The following is a 19956-nucleotide window of genomic DNA, read 5'->3' on the forward strand; positions in this document are numbered from 1 at the left end:
CATTCGACCTGACCTTGGACACTTCCAGGGACAAGGAGTCTGCAATCGATCATAAGTACTCTCAATTTATGACAAATGACCTGCAATAGGAGGCATATTCACAAAAAGATGTGAATAAAGCAGGACTGGATTCCACAGACAGGTATATCCTGGTTATAATCCTGATCAAATTCCTCCTGCCACATCGGGGCCATGAGATGGTACAAAGGAACATCCTCTCAGAGCAAACTGAGACACACCATAAGTACCAATTGTGCAAAAGTGCCTTTTTTCCACCACATTTCTCAGCAAATCGGGTCTTTTTTGCAATGCCTGGGCTTGGAATGTGGAAGGTGGGAATTCCCAGAAGATGTGGTTCCCTCCAAACCACGGAGCAAATCATGCCCTGTGATTTTGGTTTCCTGGCATTACTGCCTTAGAGCTCTGGATGCATTTGATACGTACACAAACATATTCCCAGAGACACCATGTGCACACAGGCCCAGAGGTCGGGTTGGGAAACAAAATCCTGCTCACCCAGGGTCACATCCCAAACATCTCGCCTGTGGGGAGTTCTCAGTGTTCCCTGAGAAGCATTTCTTGTGGCCAGAAGCTCTGACTAACAAACTGCATTTCAATTGCATGGCTGACTCAGACAAACACATATTTTTACTAATCACATCTTTTTTGCTGCTCCTTCAAACTCAAATTAGTTAAAACCAAGGAGTTATTGCACCAAACTTCATCCACTTCTACCTGAGCCCTTCAAAGACACGGTTAGCCTGGAGTTTTAGTCACCTGCACTGTCATATCCAAAGCAATAAATACAATTGTTATTTATTATTAGTGATGAGCAGAACCTCTGTTTTATCCCTTCCAGGCAGGAATTAATTATTAAACATATTTCTGCATCTGTGGGCAGTTTTATACTCATTCAAAGCTGGGCACAGGGATAGAATTGGGCACTAATTTGTCTTGCTGTGGGCTGTGTGAATCCAAGAGATTAATTTGGAAATAACTGACGTTAGGTGACAGAGCTCCTCTCTGGGCAAGGACCAGCTAAACCTGGGATAAACCAGGTAAAAATCCACAATAAACCAAGTATCCTGTGATACCTGGACATTACATTTCCCAGTCTGACCTTAAAAGAAAGAAACCAAATACATCTGAACACTTGATCTCAGAACCTGGTCTCTGCTCTAAGTGGATAAACACTGGAATCTGGGAGATCTTAGCATGTAGGTACGGAAAGCAGCGCAGGTGGGGTTACATTTCAAACAAATAAATACAAAAATACTGCAGAACACTTGGAAGGCAGCAGAAAACAGTGGGGTAGAATTTGAATCTCATGTGCTGGGTTGAGAAGAAAGTCCCAGCAGTACCAAGTGTCAGTGGGGATGGGAAAGAGCTAGGCTGGAGGGAGGGAGGAGATTCCCTACCCTGAGTGCTTAAACACAGAGCAAAACCCACAAACAGTAAGAGAAAATAGCAATATCCCCAGGAATGTATTTGATTTGAGTAGGAATTTCTCCTTAGCAATTAACTCTTAACAACAAATTAATATTTGCATGTCCCCTTGAAAGGACTGTCTGGTGACACCGGGATCAAACAGACATCGAGGAATGTGCTGAAATTTTAACTCTTTCAATCATCACTCGATGATGCTACTCCTTTATTCTCTGAACTGTGAATTAAACAGAGCAAACCCCAGAGAAAGCAGTGTGGTTTTTCAAGAGGCACTTGGTTTTGTTGGTGCTTCACTGAAGTCCCCCATGAAGCTGCCGCTGAATTAGGAAATGCTGAGCACTCCTGAGAGCTGCACAAGTGGAGCACAAGTGCCTTACAAAGCTATTAGCTCCCAACTGCTCTACAACTTACAAGCAATGAAAATAAAGAGAGCAAAGTAAAAGCAAAGAAAGGGGCAGAAATGTTTGAAAGCCCTTCTAAACCATCACACGCTGACAGCCTGCAGCCCCTTTCATCTGCACACAACCCACTGCAGCCACTTCATCAGGCTCCAGGTTTTAATTAAATGGAATGTTTATTTACACAATGCAGGAGAGGGGCAAAGCCCTGCTCTGCAGCCACCAGAGTCACCTTCCTGACGTTTGTGGGCCTAAAGAGTTGGGAGTTTGGCAGATTGCAGACATAAAATAAAGGCAGGACTTACTGAATTGAGGGGCAGGCACTGATCTCTGCTCTGTGGGGACCAGGGACAGGACCCCAGGGAATGGCCTGAAGTTGTGTCAGGGCAGGTTTAGGTTGGATCTCAGAAAAAGGTTCTTCCCCCAGAGGGTGGTTGGGCACTGAACAGGCTCCCCAGGGCAGTGGTCACAGCACCAAGGCTGCCAGAGCTCAAGGAGTGTTTGGATGATCCTGTGAGGCACCTGGTGTGACTCTTGGGGATGGTCCTGTGCAGGGCTGAGGGTTGGACTTGATGATCCTTGTGGGACCTTCCAGCTCAGCATATCCTGGGATTCTGTGATTCTGTGAACTGGAGCAGTGACCTGCTCTGGTGCTGTGGGCTCACGGCCCCGGGTCTTCGGCTGACTCTTGGTTTGGAGCTTTCCTGCCCATGAAGAACCTCCTGATATGAAGAAGCTCTGCCTGACCCAAGAGACACAACCCAATTTCACACATCAGCAGAACCAGCAGCAGACACTGCCCCAGGGCACGAGCCAGAATGGCCAGTCCTGCTCCAGAGGGTTGGATGATACGGAATGAAATCCAAGCCCACGGTGTTTGCCGGTGGCACCTCGACAAACTGCAGGACCCTGTGGAGATTCTGAGCTCTCAGAAGCAGCTCAGCCACGCTGAAGGTTTTCCTCAATGCAAACACTGGGGAGAAGAATTCCAGAACTGTGAGATTTGCTTTGGCACAGGGCAAGGACACTGTGGCACCGGGGGTGTGTACTCAGCAACTCTAGAATCCCAGCATTTCTCCCTGTTGCATGCTTGGAGATCTAGTAAGAGCTCTCTGGCAGCTTAGAAAGCAGACAAATGGGGAAAATGAAGAGCTTTGTTTGCACTGGGCTGTCAGTTAACACTGAGCAGCAGAGCTCAAGTTCCCTTTCCAAGGTGCTTTGCTCCATCCCAGCTATTATGTGAAAAATGACACAAGGTGCTGCTATTTCAGCACTAACTCAGCTCCCCAAGACCTTTATACGCAAACATTTGTATTCCTCACAAGATGAACGTGGAAGGACAGGAATGAAGGAAATCTCAGACAACTCACCCAGACTCCAGTTCCAGTGCACACACTCTTAGAGCTCCCACCATGTCAGCAGCCCAGAAACATTCATCCACTTACAGATTGTGCTTTCATGACTTCAGATTCGGGGAACCACATTTCAAAGTGCTGTTCTTCCCAAACACTGATGGCTGAACCTGGCTTTAAGGATATCCATAGTTACACCCAGGCTAAGGAAGGCACAGGGTTTGTCGAAAAGGGATTGGGATCAGTGCTTTAATTCCCCACTGAATGACTCCTTCACTCGACTCTGACAGGAGAAATACATGGCATTACTGCAGAAAGAGAAGTGGAAATCTGGCATTCTTTGCTGTCCAGAATATAGAAAAGAAGGATGGGTTTAAGGAAGGAATTTCAAACCCAGGGAGCTGTTCAAGAGCAATTTGAAAGCTATTTCCTTATGCTCATCTTCATCCTAAACTAATAAGGTCCTTAAGGAAAACCAGACCGTGAACCAAGGGGTTTATATCTCTTCTTCTCCATGTACTGGAGCAGAGTCAGCTGGTGGGACAGAGAGGGGAGATCTGTAACAAGAATCCATTAAGTCACATGTTCCCGAAAAAACCCTGACAGACAATTTTTTGTTGAAGAAGGTCAGGGGAAAAAAAAAAAAAAGAGAAAGCTAAGCCTTGAAAAATAATCTTCCAAATAAACAGAGCAGCCTATGGAGAAAGGATGAACACACTGGAGGGAAACACCAGAGAATGATCCTTTCTTTAACAATAAGTGACCTTCCACCTTGATCCTCCCTTTACAAATCATTGACAGCAAATACCACCAGAAATAAAAGATTAAATGAAAATGGTACCCAGGAAATGAGACTGATCGTACAATCAGTTCCTACCACAAGCTTTGGGAACATGTATTTTAAATCCTGGGAAGGCAGTTGGCATTTCCAGCTTGCTTTCCTATTGCATATTTCTACACATTCAGAAACACAGTGACTGATACAAAGAACAAGCATAAAAATGGTAGTTGCATGTAAATCACACCAAGTGAGGGGGAAAAAACCCATAATTGCATGTAAATCATTCAAAGAGAGGGGAAAAAACCCGGCAAAAGCAGGTCCAAAAGGCTGAGTGATAATTGCAAATCTAAACAAGAGTTAGTTGAAGATGAGAAGAAAAAAAACCCAACCTGCAAACCAGATTATTCAAGTTTTGTGCCAAATGCCTCACTTTCAAACTTAATCAGCACTGACTGCTCAAAGCCCTGTGTTGCCAATGCCAAGCCAGCCCCAGAGATATCTGGCACCCTCATTTCCCAGCAAAGATGATTTATAACTCTGCTTGGTAACACTGCACCCTTGGAGCAGGGGGGATTTGGAACCCCTTCCTAATGAGCTTATTTGGGGGATGAAATTCTCCTAATGCTGGCTGGCAAAAGTTGAAACTGAAAATCCTTCAAGGTATTCAATTTTTCAAAGATTTATTGGGAACATAATAGCAAATATGGTCAGAATCAGGAGCCAAAGCCTTTTTTTCCAGCCTAGAGAGGGTAAGTAGTGTGTTGTTCCTTACATCTGGAACAGTAGTAATCTATTCCTTAAGCCTGAGCAATCAAATTACTCTAATTTTCTGTTGTCTTGGCTTGAATAAATATTTTCAAGACAAGTTATGTTAAAAATATGCACAGGCTGACTGTGCAGTTAAATGTGCTTAACATCTGTGCTGCAGTTTAGTGGGGCAAGATGGAAAGGTATCTCAATGGAAAGGGACTTCTAAAAAATCACCCTGCTTCCATTTGAATTAATAAAAGACTAAAGAATAACTATTGTAAAAAATAACATAAAAAGAAGGGGGAAATTTAAATTAAAAATATAGAAATATATATCTAGAAATAGAATATATAGAACTATATATAGAGGGAATATATATGGAAATTAGGGGGAAATTAGGGAAAAATAAGAATAAAAGGGAGGCTGGAATTCCTGTGGAATAAATCTCCAAGGGGTGATGGACTGTAAGAAACTTTCCATCATTTCACGGGATCCAGAGCTGCCCTGGCTAAGCTGAGTAGGTAACTGGGGGGAAAAAAAGCAAGTGAGAAAAATTTTAGGGGTTTTCTGTCTCTGGAATCCCCTCCCAGCACTTGCAAGGCTCACTCACCACGTGTGGAAATGATTTCAATTGCAGTTTGTAAGGAAAAAATGGGAAAATGGGACTTTCTCATTCCGCGACCAAGTACTGAAAACTTCTGAAATGCTGAGTGAAAAAAACAGGGGGAATTATTATAAATCTTACTAAATTATAATTAATCCTGGCCAGAATTACAAGGCAAATGTTCCGACTTCCACATTAAAATGGGAAAGCACATCCTGCCTGCGGAGCGACCCCAGCGCCTCCAGGCACAGTGGAAAGGGGGAAAACTGGCTCAAATTTCGGCTCCAAGTCCCATGTGCTTCTCATTTTCCCCCTCTGCATCAGTGACAAGCATTTCTTAAACTGCACCAGCACTTCCAGTTTGCAACAGGTCACCTAAAAAAGAAGTTATTTTCCATTTACAAGGCCCCACTTATATTCCACCCAACGGAAGGAACCAAATGAAGGCACTTAACTCTTTTTCACTAAAGCAGTTCTCCCTTCCCATTACTTTCCCCTCCAATATGAGGACAGGGGGAGCAGATCTGGGATGAAGATCTTTTTCATGAAATAGTCTTGTGCCATTTACCATTTGAAGAAATAAAGACTTGGCATGGTTTTCCCTTAATGGCAATGTCTGGAGGAGTGGGAAGCTCGGGGTTTAAATGAAGATGTGCACATCTGTAGGTATTTATTCCTGCTGGTCAGGTTTAAAAAAGTAAAGACTTACTGCTCTTTCTCCATCTTAAAATCTTCAAATTGATTTAAAATGATGACATTTTGAAAGCTAGTGCTCTCTTTTGCTCTCCAAGTCAGATGTTTGCACTTTCATCATAATTTCAAGCTCCTTCCTACAAACACAAACCACTTTCTGGACCATTTCAGCAAAATATCAGGAAACCCAAAATAACCCTGATCCTTCTCATCCCCCTCTTTGCCTCTGTACAGATCCACGTTGTGGTGCCTCAAAGCTGAGCTGAGGCAGAGGGAGGGGAGGGGATGAGGAAACCCAAGAGCTGCACAGCTTTGGATGCTTTGAAGGGAGAATTATGTCTGTTGAGATAGAGCCTAATTGATGTTGAAAATGCATGTGCACTAATAAATTAATATCACAGCAAACTGGAATTACAGGATTTATGGGGATGCAATTTGGTAAACAGAGCTGAAGTACAGACGATCTGGGAGGATAAGAAATACAGAAGCTTGGTTTGCTTCCAACTGAGGAGATTAATGTCAATATTTAAGAAGGGCTCAATTCGCTCACATAGGAAAGGGGAAAAAACTCAGCCATCTGAACCAAAATATTGGATTAGCCCAGTGTTGGAGGATTATCCAAATGCAGGAAAATGTCACCCCACTGCTCTTTATGTGTTTGAGTCCATCAGATCCATGGAACTGCCCCTTCCAGCACCGTTCTTTGGGAAAAGTCTGTGAGACTGGAAGTGCTGGAGTTGCTTGTTCTTATTTTTCAGGATGTGGAGAGTTCATAACCCCTCGTGAGGGCCATGATAACCATTAAAAGTACTTCATGTCACAGAGAAATGTCACCTTCCTACAGCATCACTGAGAGGAGGATCACAGAATCCCAGAACAGTTTGGGCTGAGAGGGACCTTAAAGCTTATCCAGTTCCACCCCCTGCCATGGGCACTGTTCCAGGCTGCTCCACCCTGGCCTTGAACACTTCCAGGGATGGAAGATCTTCTGGAAGCGAGGAATAGCAGCCCTACCCCAATCTTAGGCACTCCCTGAAGCACAGATGAAGCAGAAGGTCTTTCACCCTGAAGGTGAGAAGACCTGTCCTTTCCCTCCTCCAGCTGGAAGATACCTATCCCAAAAAACCTTCCCAGAGCCTTTTATCAGTCACCAAAGTCCCTTTTGATGCTCTTTCTCCCAGAAAACAGACTCTCTTGGGCCACTCAGATCAATAAAACACATTTTACTGTGGAAGGAGCAACTCAGAATAGTTGAAGTGTATCCATCCTTGTAGCTCCTTAGAAACACTCTGAGGGGTCAAAGGTTGAAGGCCAGTCCTTTGAAGAATCCCATATTGCTGAACTTTTAAAGGAATCTTAACAGGAATGTTAATTACATGGAGTGGGGCATGACACACTCTTAATGTGCTGTGTACCCAGGCAAACTTCAACAAAAAAGCCTCAAAACCATTTTTCCTGAATGTATTGCAGGGCCCAGTTACTGCTTAAACACATCAGTAACTTTAATAAGGTTGAAGTTTGTGCTTAAATGCTTTACTGTAAGAGGGTTCAGATCACAAAAGGACTAGAACCAGAAAATCCCAGCCCCAAATGCCAAGGATACCAGGTGATCCCGAGTCCCCAAGCTCTAAGGGAAGAATTGCTGTGAATTGCTGTCCTTCTTTATCTGTTTTATGAGCATCTCACAGTGTATTTGTTATGAAAATACTATGGGAATTGAAAATATTAATATACAGCCCTTCCTATTTGATAAAAACATACTACTCATCCATCAAAATAATGGTGGAATAATAGTGGAAGGTGTCCCTGCCCATGGCAGGGGGTTGGACTGAATGATCTTTAAGGTCCTCTCCAACCCAAACCACTCCAGGGTTCTGCAATTATTGGTGAGAAGAGGCAAAATTCAGCATCAGCCCTTGGAAGCACATTGCAGTTGGAGCCCACCAAGTGATTACTGGCAAAAGATAGGATTTACTTTGTGCATCATTAAACTCTGACATTAATACTTCCTGGTTTTCCCCACGCACTGAATTTTTGATGCGTGAATCCAAGGCTGTTGTTCATGGACCTTCTCTGCTGTGCCACAAATGGCGAGCGCCTCTCTTCCAAAATTCTTCATATTTACAAGTGGGAGTTATTTCTAGGGTCTTGTTTATGTAAAAAAATATTGATTATAGAAGACCTTCACACAGTTTGTCCAAAAAGTTCCTGTTTAAATTCCTTTTCCATTAACGATACAAATACTGACCATGTTTTCTTTTTTTGGAGGAAGAAACCATGTGTATCTAAGGATGTAATTAATATATCACCCCCTTGGAAAGGCTCAAAGTTTCCTAAAGGTGCATCAGTAAAAGCAGACAAAACATCCTGCAGTTATTTTTCCAGAAGATGGCTGGAAATTCCCGTTGTAGTAAATCCCAACTGCCAGTGCAGTCATGCTTATCCTCCTTTTCTAGTGAAGCCAACATGGAAACTTGGAAGACCTTTTGCTGGACAGTCCTTGTTCCAGCTGCTCCCTCCCCAAGCTTGGAACGGAGGGATTATCAGAATGTGTCCAGTGAATTAATGGAATGATGGCACCAGCAAAAAACAGTGTCTACAGCTGAAAAATAACTTGGAAAAATTGGAGGGAAACAGCCAGGAATGTGTTGTAATACATGATTTCACAGGGAAAGCCTTGATGTGGGCTGGACTTCACTGGACACTGGAGATTCCCACTTTGTTCCAGACCTTTTGGTTGTAAATGCTGCTGGTGGGATGTTGGTTCCCTGTGAACATCAGGGAAACCTGGAAATCTGGGATTTCCTCCCAAATGCCAGAGCAGCCCCTTCCAGCAGCACAGAGCAAGGCAGCACAGATGGAAAAACCTTTTATGGACTCAAAAGAGGCTCCCAATGAAACCACAGCTCTTAAAGTGGGAAAAGTGGGAGAAGATTGATGTGGGGCCCTCACAATACTGCGTTGGCTCATCCTTGGGAGGTGGAAAATGCCCATGCCAAGGACATGGGGTACAACTCCCTACGGACACCAGGTCTGTATCCACATGGGAAAAAGGAATATTTAGATTCCTACTTCCCACCGTGTGAACACACAGGATTACAACAATCTGTCACAATTTATTCCACAATTCCTGCAGTTCTGTTACTCTTCCCTTCCATATCACTTCATCACAATGTTCAAATTCACAGGCTCATCAGTTCTCCAACAAGATTCCACCAATTCTATTTCTGCTACCCCAGCAGTCAGTGAAGTCCTTGGAATTGCACCACTGTCAAATTTATAATTAGAAACATTTTAATTGCTGTCTCTCATGCAGACAAAGATAACTTATCTCCCTTCAAAATAAACAAATCCAAATGTAAAGAATTCATTCACAATTAAATCATTCTCTCCAGAAAACCTACAAGCAAGATGGATGATATGGGGGAGAGATAAGAGGATTAGAAATATAATTTTAAAATTGTCTTAAGGGGGAAAGTTTACACCCACTTGAGTTAAATGATATCTGTATCAGTTACTGAGAATTAGCTCAGTCCCAATTAAACAAAAATATTAGTAAAATAAAACTATAAAAGTAAAATGAATAGGCAGCATCTTTCAAAGTGGTGGCGTGTTCCAAAGTGCAGAAAAGCTTAAGAAAGGTGGAATATTTAAAGAAATCCAGAAGGTTTTAAAGTGGAGTTTAAATATTGTCCAAATAGGTTCAAGTAGAATTTTTTTAAGGCTTTCCACGCTCTGTGGACCAAGTATGAATTAAAATAAAGTATTCCAGGATGAGATGATGCAGACAATGAGAAACACCCAGGAACTGAAGGAACCTGGGTGAGGGCAGGAGCCCACGGGACAGTCTCTGATAAACTGAGCTGTGGGAGCTGGTTCTAATAAAGCCCCGACTCCGGCTTTAATCAAAACCTTGAAAAGTCATACCCAGCACCAACAAAATGTGGTTCAGGGCTCTGTTCCCTCATCTATCAGCACAACTTGATTCCAGGGAATAATCTTTGGGATGGGAACTCAGATCTCAGCAAACATCCAAGGCGCCTGTTCTCCTGGTATTCCAGCACTGCTGGAAACAGGAATTACTGTCCTCCAGCAGACCAAAGAGAGCTTAATCCTGAAAGATCCACAGTCCAAATTCCAGCCCAAATGCATCTGATATGCTTGGATAGGCTTTCCATAAGCAGCTGAACTCTGAGTGTTGGCATGAGCTCCCCCTGAGCCGTTTGAAGTCTGCCCCACTGGATCATTGATGTGCATCCGCCTCGGAGCAGACACAGCTCATCCAACAGCTCATCCAGCTGTTCACAGCCCTGGCACTGCTCTGGAACAGCTCACAGGGTTTCCTACTAGAAAGTGAATGAGCACCTTCAGAACTCCAAGGCCATCAATAGCCCAATGTTCCAACTTCTACAGCAGTGGAGGAAGCCCAGCATGTCCCAGCACAGGCAGTGTCCTGCATTACTGAAAGAGGGCAGGGTTAGGTGGGATATTGGGAAGGAATCCCTGGCTATGAGGGTGGGGAGGCCCTGGCACAGGTTGGCCAGAGAAGCTGTGGCTGCCCCATCCCTGGAAGTGTCTAAGGCCAGGTAGGATGGGGCTTGGAGCAACCTGGGCTAGTGGAAGGTGTCCCTGCCCATGGCAGGGGGTGGAATGGGATGAGTTTTAAGGTCCCTCCCAACCCAAACCATTCCAGGATTTCATGGTTACCATGCCACCTCTCCCCATTGTACAATCCCAGCACAAGGCCAGGAATGACCCTATTTGCTCCCAGCACTGCAACCCAGTTTGATAGAACATGAAAACTTTGCTCCACGGAGTCACAGAACTGAGCACTGGATCCAATGGGACACAAGGGAACAAGACCCAAAGGCTCCTGAGCCACCAAGAACCGACTGCAGTGAATGGTTTGGGTAAGTGACCAAGTGAGTCACAACTGTTCCCCTGGCACATGTGACAGTCCCAACTCCCCTTCCTCAAGTTCACTAAAGCACAAGAGACCTGAAATTCAAGAGAATACTTATCCATGAAAAATCACAAGGAATCTTCTTTTCCTGCTGCCAAAAGCCAAAAAATTCCCAAATTATAAAAGACAAACACAAGGACACCCACTGTTGCTGTGGGCATTGATTCAGGGATGTCCCATTTTTCAGGAGAGCTGGAATATGAATTACATTTATTAAATGTCATGGTAAAGTGCTCAGGCACTGATGCACAGCCTATTAGTAGCTTTAGGATTCCAGTGTTTTGGTGGGAATGCTTCAAAACTGAAGTATGTTTTCTTTGGCTGAAGCCCCACCATTAGATGCAGTTTCTCCTGACATTTTCAGAATTGGTTTATGACTGTTTCCATGGAGGTCAAAAAGGAAATTACTGTTCCAGGAATGCTTAGATAGCATCCATGGCAGCACAAAAGCCTGAGTTATATGGCTGCACTCTGGCCAGTGTGATGGTGTGATGATTAACAAGTTGTGCTGCTATGAGGGCCCTGAGCTGGGAATGCTGCTGGGAATACGCTTCCCAAGCTCAACACTGAGACTGATCCAGGATCTTCCAGGTCATACATTTCTCTGCATGTCCAATTATCAAATTTTCTTCCTATACATTTCATCAGCCACAATTATTATTTGCATTGTCTCCCTACCAACAGCCAGACAGCAGAAAGATCAAACAAAGAACCCCACTCCTTTTTATTTTATTTTAAAGAAAGTGACTCTGCTTAAGACTTCCCTAAGAATGGTGATTGTAAATTTATTACCTTCACTTGCTCTGAGGAAGCTGTTAAAGGCATCAGGAAGCAGCCAGATAACCAAGGCCATAAAATACTTTAGAAATTAATGAATGAAAGATGGGCTGAAGCCACAAAGTGAGGGTCTGGTTCTGGTTTTTGAACTTGTGCAGAGTTCACAGATGCTCACGGGCAGGGCTTTTATTCCAGAAAGTAAAGCACCAGTGCTCAAGTTTAGAGCAGAATCAAACTTTTTTCCAAAGTTCAGAGTTATCCCAAATCCTTGTGTTTTGTTCTGATACATGATTCAGAAATCCTGTGAGCTGGGAACTGCCACAGCTGGCTTTTGTCAGGCATTTCCTGAGACAAGGCTCGAGAAATATCCCTGTTGCTGCTCCCACCAGGAATTGCTGGCTGGAGGGACCACGCTGAGAAGGAATAAGATTCCTCCCTGCTTAACAGAATCCATGATCTGAATGGATAAAACACAGAAGGGGAAGGGATGGAGCAGTGCTCAAGCAAAATGATGGACCTAAAAGCACTGCCCACCAATTACCCCTCCTGATCTGAGCTCTCCCAGGGCACAAGGGGGGCTGAGCACTCCCCTTCCTCAAAAACTGAAGGGAATTTGAAGTTTTACCCCAGTTCTGCTGAAATCAGAGGATTCTCTACTAATTTCAGAGAATTAGAGAATCCCAGACTGGTCTGGGTTGGAAGAGACCTTAAAGCTCATCCTGTTCCACCCTCTGCCATGGGCAGGGACACCTTCCACTAGCCCAGGTTGCTCCAAGCCCTGTCCAACCTGGCCTTGGACACTTCCAGGGATGGGGCAGCCACAGCTCCTCTGGGCAACAGTTTAAATAGATTCCCTGAAATTGAAATCTGTATTTTGCAAGCTGGTGCCTCTCAAACCATGACAACACCCCACCCACAGAGCCTTGCACAAGGTGTTCAGTACATCACACCTTCCACCCATTAGCACCTGCTGAAGCTGTATTCTGTCCTTCAAAGTTAAAATTCACTTTTTAGGATATCCCTCTTTTTCTTCCCTCCACATTAGCACAATTAGACCAGTCACAGCTGCTTGAGACTCGCCACTCCTTTTCCTTGAACAGTTCCCTTGTCTCTAAATGGGAAAGGATCCACTCCAGAGCCTCCCAGTTTCCCCCCAGCACAGCCTGTGGTATCAGTAGACACAGTCTTGGACCACCCACAGCCCCAAATGGCCACTAAGGCAGCGTCTTACATGGAAAAAATAATGTTAGAGAACTATTTGATGTATTTTTAACTTCTTTTCATGCACTTTAGCAGCTGGAAACAAGGTGGGAAGCCAGAATTGTGAGCCAAGATGCAAAGGCATAGGAGCTTTTCCATGGATTTTGACTGGCTTGGAATCAGGATAGCTCTGTCCAAGCTGCCTCCCATGCACAGCTCAGAGATACTCAATTAAACTTTTCTGGGATTCTATTCATTATTTCCTTCACATTTCATACATAAGCTTCAAAGAAGTACACACAACAAACATTCTAGGAAATAAAGATTTATGGGGGGAAAAACCTGTGGAATAATAAATCTTCCCCTGAAATGTGCCCAGCAGAGGAGAGAGATGGGAAGAATTATTTTCACACTTTACAGTGCTCAGAGCTATAACTTTATTTATAGCATCTGTTTTAACTGAGGTTGTCCCAGAGAGGGAAAAGGGCAGCTCAGCTCCAACTTTAGGTGACAGGTCAGGCTTTTAAAGTACCTTCTGAGGCTTCTTTGAATAAAACTAAATGCCAGACTTCAATTTGACCTTCTGTAAACTTTAAGCATAATTACAGAGATAAAGGACTTTTCATTAAATCACTGATCTTTGGGGTACAAATCTGGGAAAGAACTACCATGGCAGGGGGTTGGAATGGGATGAGCCTTTAAGGTCCCTCCCAACCCAAACCATTCCATGATTCTATGAGAGTTCATAAAGTACATTATGGGCTTCCTGCAATTATTCAGATTTGTTTGCTTAATGGCCCTATTAATGCAAGGCATCCTTAGGAATTCCATTGGTCATTATTCCAAGTGCTTCCCAGATTTGCAGCAATGGCACAGCCAAAGTAGAATCCCAGTGTTAACCCAAGCCATGTGCAAAACTTCCAGAAAAGTGGTATCATCATTTTTTTAATAGTCAAGCATCACTAAAATTCCTGAGGCCATTAATTTCCACCCTAAGAGAGCTTTCCAGGCTGCCCACACCAGTGGGCAATAATTCACATTTAAGAAAAAGAAACCTCTCCTTAACTAAGGAGGATGTTTATTTTTCTACCTGACAAAAACTTGCTGTGAGACCCAAATCAGGTAGTCAAACGTTTCAGCAAAAGTTGTTACAATAAACCACCTTTTCAGGTAATTCTGGTACGTGGCAAAAGCCATTCTAACCCTCTAACAATGAGCTTTCTGCAGCACATACTCTGGAAATAACTGTCCATTCTCCTGACAACCTTCTTCCTGGATTTTTTTGCCTTAAATCCCATGAATGAAGGATTACCAGGATTTATGTAGCTATTTAATACCTTCAGGAAAGAAAAAGCACACAGTACAGGAAGAGAAACAACAGGTAGAGAATGGATCGATCATAATTTAAGTTAAACTTGCCAATAAATTTCTCCTAACATTGACTGATAAATATTGAGATTATTTGAACTTGTTTCCTGGATTGGGAAAACTATCCTGCAGCTGCTTCCTCTGGCTGCTCCAAAATGCTGGATTTTAGGGAGCAAAGCCACACCACAGAGGGACTCAAGTCAAAAAGAAGGACAAGTCAGAGCAATTAATAACAATTCATCTCTTTCTCGCCGAGAATTGTTTTGATTTGGGTTTTGAGAAGTCTGGGTTAAATACCACTTCTTGCAGGCTGTTCATGTCAAAATGATCTGGCCTGGACAGTTTTAAAAATATATTCATGTAATTTTAAAAATTCAATTTTTAAATATCTTGTTGAGTCAACGAGAACTGAAAAAATTAAGATGTTTCACTGAGACTTCAGGATTGAATCCAGAGTGTTATTTCCCCAAGAAGTGCCCCAAACACTGAATGCTCCTTCATCTCCTGACTTAAATTCCCTTTTTTTTTTTTTTCAGATTAATGGGATGCCATAACACACGTCCAAAGGAAATGGCCACTTTCCCTTCTCCTCTGTGCCCACCAGGAACAACAGGACATAATAATCCACCTCTGCACTGCTGCTTTTCCCTCCTGTGCCTTATCCAAAGGGGGAGGGGTTAAGCAGCTCCAATCTTCCTTGTCTTCTCTGCCAGCAGGAATTAGGAAGCCCCTGTGACCCGGAGAGCTGGAGCCTCAGGGAACAGTGGGGTCAGTGTGCCCAGCAGCAGCCCCACTGATAACAAGGCTGGTTTTGTCAGGATCCCAGCACAGCAGAGCTGGAAGGAAGGATTCCTGGAATAGCCCCTTAGACACCGACAGGGAGCTCCTTCCATGCACGAGGGGAGAGGGACGAGCACACACAAAGTCATTTGCTGGAAAATGTGATGAGGAGATGATGAAGGCTGAGCCAGTGAAAGGCAGGGCCTGCCCTCCTCAGCCCAGGGAATGGGATAGAGAGCAGAGCACGGCTGGCTAGGGAAGGGAAGCAGCTTCCCTGGAATATGGCTGAGGAAGAAGAGGCATTTGAAAGCACAGGGAGAAAATGGAGCTGAATTTCTTTTTCCTGTACTGCTCAAAGGAGCCCTGTTGAATCCCTCCTGGGCTGGCTCTGGGTTGGGTGTGTGTTCCCCAGTGAGCAGAAGGGCTCTGTGAGTAAATCCCTGCAGGTGGGTGGATAAAGGAGAAATCCTGTGGCAGAACCCTGAGCTCAGCCTTTACAGCCACCACAGGGTCTACATGGCAAAAAGCACTTTTTAAATGCTCCAGATGTGAAATTCCAATTCCACTTCAATTCCACTTGAGCTGGCGGTGGATGCTGTAAGGCATAAATCCCTAGGGAAGCAGGTTTCCCTGGCTCATGTGCTCGTCCTGGGTTCTATTCACATTGCTCAGGCTGCACAATTTTGGGGGAAGGGAATAGTTAAACCTGGTCAGAAACTGCAAGGGAAGAGCAGTGTGCATTCCCTGGATCCAGCAGAGACCCAGCAAGAGACGGGGAATGCTGGCTCCAAAGGAGGCCAGAGAGCACTGGTGTCCTTATCACAGATACCTGCTGGTGGCAGGGATGATTCCTGGAGAGCTGGAGCACAGCAGGGGCCGGGGAAGGGGGGGGTTTGGTTTTCATAGAGCCTGTCCGTTCCTCCAATCCCATTAATTCCAGGGCTGTCTGTCAGCTCAGGAGCAAACCTCCAGGTGACAACTCTTCTGTTCAGCTTTTGATATGGTTTTACGTGGAATAGACGTTTCTACACTTGTCCTGCCTAACAATAAAGAGAGGAATGATGGAAAATGTGCCTCCAAGTGTTGTCTGTGCATGGAAATGACACAGAGACATATAATGAGCAAACCCTGATCAAAGCACACAGGACAGGGATCCTGGTTTCACTTCCCTACAAGGAACACGCTGTTCCACAAAAAAATGGGGAAGGAATGGAGCACATGTCCTGCTTCCTTCCTGCTGCTTTTGGAGGAGCCGTGGTGTAGGTGCTGACTTTTGATGTCCCAAGGGTTCCAGCAGCCTTTGATCTGCAGGACCCCCCCCCACCACATGGGTTTGGATGCTCCACAGTTTGACTCCCACCCACTTTGACGGTTGTTTTTTGCTGGCTAAAGAGCTCATCTGCTTTTGAATGGCAGTTCTGGGGCTGAAGCCACTCCACCTTCAGATGAAAATGTGTGATTTTTAACCTAAAACCAACAAATCAGCTGGCACTGGCACAGGCATTGTGTCGATCCTTCGCTGCTGGGAAGGAGGAGGTTAAATCACCTTCCATTTTAACAAAAACATATTTTAACTAAATCCAACGCTTATTTAACATTAAAAAAAAAAAGAAACAGGCCTGCTGTGCTCTAATAAATTTTTCCTTGGCTCCCTTCTCTTTCAATCTTGGGGAGGGGGAAGAGAGAGAAAGAGGGACAGAGATTAATTCTTTGGGAAGGCTGACTGCCCTTCCAATTGTCAGAAAGCCTGGAAGACACATGAGCCTGCTGTCCTGACACAACCAGGGATGTAGGTCAGACCCTCAGGCTCTCCCAGCCCATCAGCCCTACACGACACACGATGTCAGAATCCCATTTAACACCTTATAAAAAGCCCCAAAATTGTGACATGGCCAGACCTGGCCAGAGGAACACTTTTTATTTTGTTTAATCAACAATTGCTGGGTTAACCTGGCAACAAGCATGAAGTTAAATAGCACTGAGACTTCAGTGGACCAGTCTGAGTCTAACTCTCCCCTCTATGCTGGGCAATCACATTCGCATTTCCATCTACTCCTGCCTCTTACCTATCCAACACTATTCCCTACTGCACCCTGAAAAGTTTATTCCATGTTACTGCAGCTGACCCAAGCACAGAGTTCCCACCACTTACTTTCATAGTTAATCCTGGAGGCTACAAAATCCTGCACTAAGGATTTCATTCCTCACTCTTGCTCTGTATTTTCCACTTCTCAGTTTCACCCATCATTCCCTTGGACTCTCTGTTAAAACAGTTCCTCTCTTCTCTTGGTTTTCCCCTTTACTATCCAACACCACCCACTTCAAGGGAGTCAGCAGTTCCCACAGAGCTGTTTGCCATTCCAGACTTGGAGGGGAGAACGTGGCATCTGCAATGACACTGTGTGGTAACTATTAGCAAAGGCTGGAACACAATAATTACAAATATACTGTGAGATAATGCAGCCCTTCCCTCTCTCTGAGCCCTTGCTGCCTGTGCTTGAGGCTGAGTGAGAGGTGTTGATTTTGGGGCTCTGCTTCATTCAAACGAGTTTCTCAGACCTTCCAGGCAGTTTGGAGAAGTCTTTTAAATGATTTTAAGGAAAAACAGGAAAAATGTGTTTTCTGCAATCAGTTTCAGGATATTTTACATATAGAATCACAGAATATGCTGAGTTGGAAGGGACCCACAAGGATCATCCAGTCCAACTCTCAGCCCTGCACAGGACCATCCCCAAGAGTCACACCAGGTGTCCCAGAGGATCATCCAAACACTCCTGGAGCTCTGGCAGCCTTGGTGCTGTGACCACTGCCCTGGGGAGCCTGTTCAGTGCCCAACCACCCTCTGGGGGAAGAACCTTTTTCTAAGATCCAACCTAACCTTCCCTGACACAGCTCCAACCATTCCCTGGGGTTTGTTTATTGTTCATATGTATCACTTTATTTATAGTTTATATTTATTTATAGCACGGTATCAACCCAAGGTATAATGTGAAGCATGAGAGCATGATGAGAATATATATAGCTGATGTTTATTTATAGTTTATATGTATCACTTTTAGGCATTTCTAAAGGCATTAGTAAGACTACAATATAATCTCAGTTTTCTTTCCCGCTTCTGTAATTTAGTTTAGAAATGTTGGTGCCCTCCTATACAGACCTCTGTGCTCATCATCTACCTGCTAATCTGAGTCTCGAATCAAGGCCTGAGACCTCACCAAAAAGCTGCCTTTTAAGATCCTGTTATGTGTTTCAGGAGGGGAAAAAATAACATTAAACTGGTTGGAATCCGAAACTCTCCTGTCTGAGTGGCTGCAGCTCGAGCAGCCAGAAGAATTCCTACAGAAGTGCCCTCTCACCCAGGCAGGGAAGAGACTCCATCCCAAAGTTCCAAGGAGAAGCAAACACAAAGGATCTGCTGAACCCACGCTGTCCTAAGCCAGGAATTCAGAAAGTTAACAACAACCCGCTGGGGCAATATCAGCCTTCATTCCTGCTTTCCCAACTCCTGCATCCCAGTGGCCAGGAACACAAAAAGATCATTCACCTCCACATTTCTCAACAGAGTCTAATCAAGAGGGACTGTGGAGTGGCACAAACTTGCTGAGAGAATTGCAGAGGGGAGGGAAGAGGGGGCTGAATAACCTTTAATAGCTTTGAAACTTGATAGTTACCTACAAAATAATGTCATGGCTGGGAACAATGGGATCCCAGAAGCTCCTCATGCAATGACTGAGTTCATTGTTTAAATCCACGTGGCATTTTATAAATACCTATTGGTGGTGTTCAATAACGGAGGGATTTGAAAGGTTCCCTCAGTGGAGTGATATTGCTGAAATATTTATCTTTCAATATTTTTTATAGTTTAATTCTAATACTGTGTTTAGCTGACAAATGAGATTTGAGGTTTTCAAGCACAATAATCTTGTGTATTCACCTCAGACCTTTTCTTTTACAGCTGAACTTCCCAAGCCAGCTGGAGCTCTCCCTTTGCAGGATCTGCCAGGGATGGATGAAAAACAAATACAGAAACCTGGAGAATGAACAGCCACCTCAGCCATCCTGTCTTTATCAAGGCTGTGCATTTTTGGCTATGCCAAGTGTTAAAAAAAACAAATGCATACCTGTGAGCTCTCTTTAAATGCAGAGTTTAACAGCAAAAGTAAACTGCAGCCACTTAGTGTTATCTCTGCTGTGTCACTGAAATAATCAGAATGGAACCTGAAAGGTCTGAGAAACCAAATCACCTAAACCTAGTTCAACAAAGTGCAATTACTGCATGAGATTGCTTTAAGAGTCTTTACATCCCTGCCCATTTCAGCCCCGTGCTGAGGCTCCAAGGGTTCATTTCCCTCAAAGTCCTAAAGCCCTTCCAATCCGGGATCGTGTTACGGGCTGTGCGATGGAGTTTGGGACGTGCCAAGAAAATGTCTTCAGCTCTGCTTTTACAAATATGGCAATGATCAACCCGAGGCATGATGTGAAGGCTGATTATATTTAAAGCAATTTAACATGTTGCAACAACGTGATCCTTAACGCTGCTCCACAAAACGATCCCGGGATTTAACAGCCCTGCAAACACAGCTCTGCGGGCCGGTCCCACAAACCTGATTCACATCAGCAGCATCCACCTCCCTGACTCATCTCCCCGAGGGAAAGATAATGGATGAAAGGGAAAAGCTGAGAAGCTGCCTACAAAACTTGGCTTCAGCAGCGCAGTTCAGCACTTGGTCCTCGCTCTGCAGGCCTGACCTCAACTCGAGGGCTTCTCATTCGTACCCCTGTTTTCAGAGATTGCTGCAGGACAGCAAAACCTAAGGATTCTATCAGCCAATTCTGTCAGAGTG

At 44.3% G+C, this 19956-nt stretch overlaps 1 protein-coding gene across 3 annotated transcripts in view; it reads right to left on the reverse strand.

Annotated features, from left to right (window-relative positions):
- Positions 1 to 19956, reverse strand: part of ROR1 (receptor tyrosine kinase like orphan receptor 1) — a 156524-nt gene that overhangs the window by 62392 nt on the left and 74176 nt on the right. The window lies entirely within an intron of this gene.

Source organism: Pseudopipra pipra, chromosome 9 (genome assembly GCF_036250125.1).
Source record: "Pseudopipra pipra isolate bDixPip1 chromosome 9, bDixPip1.hap1, whole genome shotgun sequence".
In the NCBI taxonomy this organism is placed as follows: domain Eukaryota; kingdom Metazoa; phylum Chordata; class Aves; order Passeriformes; family Pipridae; genus Pseudopipra; species Pseudopipra pipra.